Source organism: Ornithorhynchus anatinus, chromosome 10 (genome assembly GCF_004115215.2).
Source record: "Ornithorhynchus anatinus isolate Pmale09 chromosome 10, mOrnAna1.pri.v4, whole genome shotgun sequence".
In the NCBI taxonomy this organism is placed as follows: Eukaryota; Metazoa; Chordata; class Mammalia; order Monotremata; family Ornithorhynchidae; genus Ornithorhynchus; species Ornithorhynchus anatinus.
Window position 1 is genome coordinate 8,456,468 of NC_041737.1, and position 8,224 is coordinate 8,464,691.

General features: G+C 46.0%; 1 non-coding gene across 1 annotated transcript; it reads right to left on the minus strand.

Moving 5' to 3' along the window:
• Window positions 1-532: 532 nt before the first annotated feature.
• Window positions 533-670, minus strand: LOC114814818. Its single transcript, XR_003762615.1, has one exon. It is a non-coding gene; the product is annotated as a small nucleolar RNA SNORA7 (small nucleolar RNA).
• Between the last annotated feature and the right edge of the window lie 7,554 nt (window positions 671-8,224).

An 8,224-nucleotide genomic window follows, 5' to 3' on the forward strand; every position in this document is an offset into this window, starting at 1 on the left:
AAATCAATCAATCAACTTATTGAGCACCCACTGGGTGCAGAGCACTATCCTGAGCCCTTGGCTGAGGACAGAACTGGTTGAGTCTTGAGACTGCAAGCTCGCCACGGCCAGGGATCGTGCCGACCAACTCTGTCGTAGCGAACTCTCCCGAGTACTTAGTACAGTGCTCTACACACAATAAGCGCTCAATAAATATCATTGACTGATTGATACAATGGGGCTAGTAGATGTAAATTCAGCCCTTAAGGAGTCTAGGTGGGAAGACAGCCACAAACTAAAGATTCTGTGACCTGCTGGGTCTGGGAGTTCTTGTTGTCTTATGCTGTCGAGTCGGGTCCGACCCATAGCGACGCCATAGACACATCTCTCCCAGAACCTCCACTTCCATCTGCGGTCATTCTGGTAGAGTATCCGTAGAGTTTTTTTGATAAAAATATGGAAGTGGTTTACTATTGCCTCCTTCCGTGCAGTAAACGAGTCTCTGCCCTCGACTCTCTCCCGTGCCGCTGCTGCACAGCACAGGTGAGTTTCGACTTGTAGCAGATGGCCTTCCACTCGCTAGCCACTGGTCAAGCTAGGAATGGAAGGGACGGGTCTCTGCTTGACTCTCCCTCCTGTAGTCGTGACTGGTAGAGGACTGGAAACTCTCCAGGTGCGACCCCGAAAGGGAGGTCTGTGAGTTAGACTTTCTTAAACACTTCCATATTTTCCAGAAAATGATGTGCTTTAGATTTTGGCCACACTTGGCCAAAAGGAAAGGTGCATTCAGATCCTAGTCATGGCTACGCCCGCTGACCAGGCATGATGGGAGTTGCCCGAGGGTTCTGTTCTTTTCTTTCGGGTTTCAGTTACTGTCATCCTTCCAAGGGAAGAAGTGAAATGAAGGTTTCTGCACCTACTTCCCTCCCCCACCGACCGCAGTGCCAACTTCATGGTTGCCCAGCTATGGCTTGAGGCCATTATTTGGCTGTTAGGCCAGGTTTCCAGAAAGCCCTGGGGCTCTAACAAGACCAGAGAGCAAGAGAGTGGGGCCGTAAAGAGCCAAACATCTCCGCGTGGGCCTAAAGTGCTTAGAACAGTTCTAAGACCTTGGAACAGTGCTCTGCACATAGTAAGCGCTCAGTCGATACCTATGATTGATTAAAGGGATTCAAATCAAGGCTTAGAACAGTGCTTGATACATAGTAAGCGCTTAAGAGTATTGAGATTGTGAGCCCCACATGGGGCAGGGACTGGGTCCAATCCGATTTGCTTGCATCCCCCCAGGACTTAGAACAGTGTCTGCCTGGCACATAGTAAGTGCTTAACAAATACCACAATTATTAGTCTAATAATAAAAATAACAATAATAAAATTAGCAGGATCGCCAGAATAAATTTAAGAAGGAGACGTGCACCTCTAATAATAATGATGGTATTTGTTAAGCCCTTACTTGGTGTCAGGCGCCGTACTAAGTGCTGGGGTGGATAAAAGCAAATCAAGTTTGACACAATCCCTGTCCCACGTGGGGCTCACGGTCCCAATCCCTATTTTACAGATGAGATAACTGAGGCACAGAGAAGTGAAGTGACTTGCCCAAGGCCACACAGCAGACATATGGGGGAGCTGGGATTAAAACCCTTGACCTTCTGACTGCCAGGCCCGTGCTCTGTCCACTACGCCATGCTGCTTACATTGGAGTTCCCTTGGCATGCCTGAAGATGTGTCTTATGGAAGGCCCATCTCTTCCAAGAGTCTTCCCAGACTAAACCCCATTTTTTCTCATCTCCCACTCCCTTCTGCGTCACCCTGACTTGCTCCCTTTGCTCCTTCCAACCCATCCCAGTCCCACAACACTTATGTTTGTATCCATAATTTTATTTATTTATATTTGTACTAAAGTCTGTCTGCCCCATGAGGCCAGACAGCGAACTCGTTGTGGACAGGGAATGTCACTGTTTATTGCTATATTGTACTTTCCCAAGCGCTTAGTACAGTGCACTGCACACAGGAAGCACTTAAAAAAAATGATTGAATGAATGAATGAATGAATGAATGGTAGTAGGACTTGGATCCGTGACCTTTGGACATTTGATATTTGCCCCACCCCCAGCTCCACAACACTCACGTACGTTTCTTTAAATTATAATTTTTAATCATTTATTTATATTAATGTCTGTCTCCCCCTCTAGATTGTAAGCTCATAATGGGCAGGGCACATGTCCACTACTTCTGTTATATTGTCCTCCCCTAAGCATTTAGTACAGTGCTTTGCACAAAGTAAGCACTCAATAAATACTGTTGATTGACTGATTGTTAGTACTGTCAGTAATAGAACCAGGAGAAGTAGTAATAGTATTTATTGAGCACCTCCTAGGAGGAGGGCACTGTATTAAACGCTTGGGAAGGTACAACGCAGAGGAAAGGTACATTCCCTGCCCACTCTAACTGGAGCTACAGACATAAAAACCTTCCTAATCTCCTCTTCCTTTCCCATACGCACTCAGATGCAGATGGCGGAGCCGGGATTAAAACCGACAACCTCCGACTCCTAGGCTTGTGCTTTTTCCACCAGGCCGCGTGGCTTCCCTGACTCCACTTTACTCTCCCAAGCACTTAGTACAGTATTCTGCACTCAGTAAACGCTCAATAGACGCCACTGATTGATCGACAGATTCATCAAAATAAACAAATGAATGTACATATAGTCAGAAGGGCTGAGAATGTGCAGAGCCTAAATGCTAGAAATGGATGGTGAGTTTGGACAGCGTGGGGCGTTGGGGTTTAAATGGGAAGACTTGGTGAAAGGAGATGGAGTTTCGGGGAGGTTTGAATACGGAGAAGGATGGGGGCGGATGGATTTGGAGAGGGAGGGTGTTCCTGGTTGAGGGAACAGTGGATGTTCACGGTAATTATCTGGAAGGTTTTGGGTTTTTTTGGTATCTAGAAGCGCTTGCTATGTATCAGACTCCATTCTAAGTGCTGGGATGGATACAAGTTAATGAGGTTGAATACACTTCCTGTCCCACATGGGGCTCACAGTCTAAATAGGAGACAGAACAGAAGAATTGAGGCAAAGAAAAATACACTTATTCGTTCAATCGTATTTACTGAGTGCTTACTGTGTGCAGAGCACTGTACTAAGCACTTGCGAGAGTATGCTATAACAATAAACAGACACATTCCCTGACCATAACGGACTCTCAGACCAAAGTGGTCTTTGGAAAGCCAAAAGACTTGACTAAAATTAGCGTATTTTGGACACATAATCAGGACGACTGATTCGCTCGAGAAGACACTAATGCTAGGAAAAGTTCAGGGAAAACGTGGAAGAGGCAGATGGGCAGCTAGATGGATAGAGACCATAACAATGTTAACAGAAGAACCATTAGAAAGGTTGCATATTATGGCAGAGGACAGGCTATTCTGGAGAAAGTATATCCATGGATCCGCTTTGAATCAGAAACAACTCAACAGCACATAATAATAATAATAGCGAACTCCTGGGCCCAGGCTCTATCCACTAGGCCATGCTTCTTCCTGACAAGCACCAGAAGGGAATCCCATTTGAGTTTTCTGTTCTTTCCAGGACTTTCTTGGCCTTCGCCCTCCTAACTTGAGGGAAAAATGTTGTTTGTTAAGATTCGTTTTAGTAATTATCAGCTACGGGACTAAAGTCAACAAAAGGTTATTTGAAAAAGGACCAGAGTCTATCCCTTAGGAATTCTAAATGCATGAGGCAAGGTGTATTTATAGTTTGGAGATTTCCAAAGTCAGCTTTTGATTGTGCTCGTTGGCTGTGTTTTCGCATGCAAACTCAAGTGGAAAAGTGAGTAATCACTCGTGAATTAGACTGCAGCGCATCAGAGGCGTGAACCGTGCTAGGGTTTGAACCTAATCGGAAAGTGAGCTCGATTTAGCATTAGAAATATGTCCTGGGCCTACCCCTTCTCTCTGTCTCTCTGTTTTCAAGCTCACTGTAGGCAGGGAACTCTGTTATATCATATTCTCCCAAGCGCTTAGTACAGCCCAGTCGGCACTCCATAAATACGATTGATTGTCATTTCAGCATCCCAGGCACGTTTCCAGGGTTACATCCAGTGCCCCCTGGTAGTTATCCCATGAAATATAGGCCAAACAACCAGTGCCACTTGAACCAATTTAAGTATACTAAGGTAAATCATTTGGGTTTTATCCCCAGTGGGCGAATGGCTCTGGAGGAAGGAAGTTGGTAAGGAATCGCCATCAGAACACGCTCAGAGTGCAGAAAAGGGGTTGTGGCGGGGAAGTTTCAGGCGAAAATCCCCAAGCATCAGCTGCCAATCATTCATCAGCTAGACTAATCAGGAAGCTAGACTAATCCGGAAGCCAGACCATAGGCCTGGTGACTCTCTTTCAGGAGCCTAAATTGACATTCTCAAAATAAACCAGTCTTCATTATGACAAAAACTCACCAGTCACTAATCCCAGTTCTATAAAAATGCAACTGGGTAAATTTCAATCATTAAGCAGCAAGCAGGTATGATCTGTTAAGATTTTTTATCTTACCGTGACGTTTTCCTCCCGGGAACATCATCCTCGTGCCACTCGGCTAAAAGAACTGGATCTTCCGAGCGCAAACGGGAACAAGGAGCAGAGTTTCAGGAGGCGGGGCTTCAAGGAGTGTGGATTCTGGGGGGGACGAGATCTCGGTCAGTCAATCAGTCAATCGGTCAATCAGTGGAATGGTTGGAATAAAATACCTTTGCTTAAGGAAGGCCTTTGAACCGATGCAACTTGAGGTATCGTGAATTCATTGGGGAAGATTTTCTGGAGACACACAGGTTTGACCTCCTGAGCGTGAAGCAGGAGCAGGAGGAGGTAATCAACTAATCTATCAATCAGTGGTATTTATTGAGCGCTTACTGTGTGCAGAGTGCTCTACTAAGCGTATGGGAAAGTACGCTCCAAGAGAATTGGTAGACACGATCTCTGCCCACAAGGAGCTTACAGTCTGCAGGTAAGAAACACCAGGGAGGTACAGATACCCCTCCGGCTACCAGAGTTTCCCCAGAGGAAGCTCAAGCTAACTGAAGTGCGAAGTCCTGGCAGAGAACCAGAGGTGGCAACCGTGTTTATCTGATGGTTCTCTTAGGTAACACTGTCTTAGAAACGGAGTGACCTAGTGGATAGAGCACAGGACTGGCATTCAGAAGACCTAGGTTCTAATCCCAGCACCTCCCCGACCTGCCGTAGAATGCTGGGCAAGTCACTTAACGTCACGTGCCTCAGTTTCCACACATAGGTGCAGATTCCTCTTCGTCTGTGCATCCAACATATCTGAATCCACCTTTAATTCATCATCATAGTTCAGAAGCTTTATCCTTTGAGTTTGCCCCTCTCAAAGACCACAACAGACTCCAAGGATAAAGTCTCTGGAATCAACCGAATCATCTGAAGGCAAATATATTTTCCATCTGATTCCCTGGTAAATTACCTTTGGTCCATTTGGGTCGACTTGGACTTCTCAAGTGTTTATAGTGTTTTCTTGTCTTCCTCCGTCAAGTCATCTCCGACCCATAGCGACACAGTGGACACATCTCTTCCCGAATGCCCCACCTCCATCTGCAATTGTTCTGGTAGTGTAGCCACAGAGTTTTCTTGGTAAAAACCCGGAATTGGTTTTATCATTGCTTCCTTCCACGTGGTAAACTTGGGTCTCTACCCTCGAATCTCTCCCATGCCGCCGCTGCCCAGCGCAGGTGAGTTTTGACTTGTAGCAGATGGCCCGTCAATCGCTAGCCACTGGCCAAGCTAGGAAGGAAACGTGTCGGCCTCTGCTTGACTCTCCCTCCCGTAGTCGTGACTGGTAGAGGACTGAAAACTCTCCAGGTGCGACCCTGAGAGGGCTTGTAGTGTTTTAGCCTTTCCTAAAATGGAGAAACAGTGTGGCCTAATAATAAATGTTGGTATTTGTTAAGCGCTTATTATGTGCAGAGCACTGTTCTAAGCGCTGGGGGAGATACAGGATCATCAGGTTGCCCCACGTGAGGCTCACAGTTAATCCCCATTTTACAGATGAGGTCACTGAGGCACAGAGAAGTGAAGTGACTTGCCCACAGTCACACAGCCTAATGGAAAGAGCACAGGTCTAGGAGTCAGAAGGACATGAGTTCTAATCCCAGCTCCACCACTTGTTCGTTATATGATCTTGGGCAAGTCACCTAACTTCTTTGTTTCCTCATTTGCAAAATGGGGATGGTGAGTCCCATGTGGGACACGGACCGTGTCCAACGTGATCAGTGTGCATCTACTTCAGCACTTAGTACAGTATCTGGAACATAATAACTGCTTTTCAAATGTCTTCAAACTAGATTACATATCTTTATGGCCATTCCCTGATTTACGCATGCTACAACACAGAGAAGCAAAATTTAGCACATATCTTTTCCCCACGAGCTTCTTGTAGTTTAACAAGGAAATCCAGGTTTGCAGTGACAGGTCAGGATCTTGAAAAACTTGATAGCAAACTGCATAAATTAGCTTCTGACAACCAACCCAAAGCTTATCCTCGGCCAAAATCCGTGACCAAGACAATTCCGATTTCCAAACCAGTTTAATCGGGGCACATTCCTCTGGCTCACTCTCCAAATCCTCTTGTGTCAGTGAAGCATCAAGCCTAAGCCGACAAAGATCAAACAAGAGTAAACAGGCTGGTTCCGGAAGATTTGTGCAATGACGAACTCTCCTGTGAGATGGGGCGATTCCAGCTGTGAACCCCGACATTCCTCTTCCTCCCATCTTCCCCAAATCCGGTCCCACTCATCTGCTCACCTTCTGGTCCGCTGAAAGAAAGAGTCGGAAGAGGAGAGAAAGGAAAAATGAATCGTTTCTTTACCAAATAGGGATAGTCGGCCCCAGGAAGGGAAGCTGTTCCGAAACTTTAGCTGGCTGATGAGGGGCACCCGACCACTCCCATCCCCTTGGCCAATACGACGGGAGAGATGTTTTGCTTCCTGCAAGAGTTTGGGGCTGGGGGAAAGCCAGACCTACTCTGTCTACTCTGTCTCCGCTTTGGGATGGAGATGGGCCCTGCCTGGAGCAGGGAAGAAGATTCCAGAACTGCTCCCTCCTGTGGTGATGGTGTGGTGTGAAGGAGATTCAATGTTCTAACAAATAATAATAATAATAATAACAGTAATAATAGCATTTGTTAAGCCCTTACTATATGCAAAGCACCAGTCCATCAATCAGGGAGCACTTGCTGGGTGTGTGTGCGGAGCACCGTACTGAGCACTTGGGAGAGTTTAATGCCTTAGAGTTGGCAGACACGACGCCTACTCTCCGCTGCTGACAATCTAATAATAATAATAATGGCCTCTGTTAAGCGCTTACTATGTGCAAAGCTCTGTTCTAAGCGCTGGGGAGGATACAAGGTGATCAGGTTGTCCCACGTGGGACTCACAGTCTTAATGCCCATTTTACAGATGAGGTAACTGAGGCACAGAGAAGTGAAGTGACTTGCTCCAAGTCATACACCCGGCAAGCGGCGGAGCGGGGATTTGAACCCATGATCTCTGACTCCCCAGCCCGTGCTCTTTCCACTGTGCCACGCCGCTTCAATCTAGTGGATAACAAGAATCGATCAATCGTATTTAGTGAGTGCTTACTTCGTGCAGAGCACTGTACTAAGCTCTTGGGAGAATTCAACATAGCAATATAACATTATATCTATGTTATCTATATCTGTGTATATATCTATGACTCTATTTATCTATTTCGACGGTATTGATGCCCGTCTATTTGTTGAGTTTTGTTTTGTTGTCTGTCTCCCCTTTCTAAACTGTGAGCCCGTTGCTGGGTAAGGATTTTCTCTATCTGTTGCCGAATTGTACTTTCCAAGCACTTAGTACAGTGTTCTGCACACAGTAAGCGCTCAATAAATGCAATTGATAATTGTGAGCATTGTTAAGAGCTTACTATGTATCAAGCGCTGAACCAAACACTAGGGTAGATACAAGATAATCAGGTCGGCACAGTCCTTGTCCCACTTGGGGCTCTCAGTCTTAGAGGGAGGGAGACTAGATATCTTAACTCCATTTTACAGATAAGGGCACTGAGGCCCAGAGAGGATTGTTGATTTGGCCAACGACCGCACGATTAGATCCCAGATCTCCTGACTCCCAGTACTGGGCTCTTTTCACTAGGCCCCACTTTCTCCATGGGTTTGAAATAATAACAATATTAATTATAACAATTATGGTAT